Here is a 2,819-nt window from a genome sequence, read left to right as displayed (position 1 = left end):
CAGAGCCTGCAGTGTCATAGTTGATATGCCTAAAACAGTAACATCAATTCTCACAATGGTGACATTACCGGTGCCCGCCCAAGCAAATTGATGAACAGGAGGACTGTGCTACAGTGCTACATAATGATCTTACCAAAAAAAATTAGGGTTTGGGAACTAAAAAATTCACTTATTAGGTCAAGTCAAATTATGTGTTCATGACATTAAAAAAAAATCATTTTCATGTAACACATGAGCCAGCATTTTCAGTAGCCTTTGAATTACATAGGAAATGGTTGCTGAAGTATAGATAATAATAGTATCAGATACTCATTGATGTTTTTTATTTTTATCTTTATTCTCTCATGATTTTATTTATTTTTGGTCTGGACCAAAACCTTTACTGCTCAGGGCTTGACCCCTGGCTCTATACTCAAGAGATCGGTCCTGGGGGTCCTTGAAGTACCATGTATGATGCTGTAGAATGAACCTGTGTTGCATGTATGCAAGGCAAACAATCTATCTGCTCTATTATCTCTCTATCCCCTACTATTTTATTTTAAGCATTAGGAATACAATAATTACCTGCTGTGAGAAATAATGAAAAGACATATTCTTAAAAATAAAACTTTTATTTTTCCAAAATAAGAATAAACAGATGGCCTTGGTACTGCTTTAATTTTATAACCCAGTTTCTATATGATATCTAGATGTATCTGATATAAGATCTATTGGACACAGACAGCATACATGCTTAAATATATACATATTCATGAAGTATTTATTGAGTCAAAGTGACATTATTATACTGGTGAGTTTTTAGTTTTTCATAAACGATGTTTAAGATAAAAATATGCTTCCTAATAATCAAATGCACTATGTATAATACACTGTGTGATTAAATTGTATATTTCTTTATATTAAACATTAAATAATTTTTTCTAGATGTTAACAATCATAAGCTGGATAGTAATCTTGGTATATATTATCATATGCAAGTTGCTCCTTACAAATATGGTCCCAAAAATTGAATGACTGGAGTATTTTTCCTGAAATTACTATATATTCTCTTCATATTGTCTTGTGATTAAAAACATAATTTAGAAAATTTAATCTGATTGACTTAAAAGCTTTATTTTAAATAGTAACCAATTAATTGTTATCTATAACTAAATACTAATATTCAACTATTTGATTGCTAACATAGCATGTAAACTCAGAAAATTCTGTAAATCTTGATCATAATATTGTTTTGCTTGAGCGGGCCCAGTAACGTCTCCATTGGAGACTTTGTTGTTACTGTGTTTGGCATATCGAATACTCTCGGTAGCTTGCCGGGCTCTCCGAGAGGGGCAGAGGAATCGAACTCCGGTCAGCCATGTTGGCCGCTTGTAAGGCGAACAGCGATAGCACAGCAGTAGGGCGTTCGCCTTACAAGTGGCCAACATGGCCGACCCGAGTTTGATTCCTCCGCCCCTCTCGGAGAGCCCAGCAAGCTACCGAGAGTATTCGATATGCCAAACACAGTAACAACAAAGTCTCCAATGGAGACATTACTGGGTTCACTCAAGCAAATCAACGATCAACGGGAGGGCCTTTACCTTTTACCTTAATGTTGTTTTGAAGATCTTAGTCTAAATATTTTTACATTAACTGCTTGCTATCTGTTCAGTACATTTATCATCTAGTATTCTACACAAATCACTGTCACTGTCACTGTCTTCCCATTGTTCATCGATTTGCTCGAGCGGGCCCAGTCACGTCTCCATTGGAGACTTTGTTGTTACTGTGTTTATCATATCGAATACATCATGGGTAGCTTGCCAGGCTCTGCCGACCTAATCAATAATTACCCATCAAATAAACCGACCCGATATTTAATATTTTGGATCTTTCTTTCAAAATAAGGAATAGTATACCACGACCTAACTAATTTAAATTATGCAATAATTTATTACAGAATTGACATCTCTTAAAGAATCTAAAGTCATGCTATAAGATGTTCCAAAGAAAAATTGTAGAATAACATAGCTTAAACTTTTACATTCTTTGATCTTTATTTTTTCTATTGTCAGATTTAACATATTAGACAAGTACCACTCTACCACTGAGCCATTTGGCATTTGATATCTTAAATGCTTATTTTTTCTTAACTTTTATTTTGTTTTAGTATTTGGGCCACATCTAGTGGTGCTCAAGGGTTAATCCTGACTCTTAACTCAGGAATTACTCGTGGCAGTGCTATGAGCACCATATGTGATGCTGGGGATCAAATTCAGTCCTGCCACATGCAAGGAAAGCACCCTACATTGCACTATCACCCTAATACCAATATCTTAGCTCTTTAATTCATCCAGTGTTTCCCTTATATTTGTATTGCTAATTTTTTTTGGAAACTATGTTTTCAATAATTAGCCTTGACTAAATTTTTTAATAGCTGTTCTATACTTTTTATTCATGGAATAAAAATTACTACTAATTTTGAGTTAAATGCTACAAAAATTAGACAGTAATTTATAAAATCATCTAAAATTACTTGAGTAACAAAGAAGTTACTCAAAAGGTACGTTCAAACATTTCAAAAATGTAATTTGGTGAGGAAAACGGAAGGTAGCTTAAGCTTTTATTATTATTCTCAGTGCAACAAATACATAGTACACTTATTTTAGCTCTGTGCATAATTATGGAGGCATCAATACACATTTGAAAATGAGCACAAATTATGCTCCCATTTTAACAGAAAGAAAACTCCTGCTCATTTGGAACTTATTAATAAATTAACTGTACATTACAAGGTATTCCAAGTATATACTGAACTAAAAGAGCATGTCTTACAATAA

This window comes from Sorex fumeus, unplaced genomic scaffold, assembly GCF_029834395.1.
Source record: "Sorex fumeus unplaced genomic scaffold, SorFum_2.1 ptg000063l, whole genome shotgun sequence".
In the NCBI taxonomy this organism is placed as follows: Eukaryota; Metazoa; Chordata; class Mammalia; order Eulipotyphla; family Soricidae; genus Sorex; species Sorex fumeus.
Note: the sequence above shows the minus strand (reverse complement) of the source record.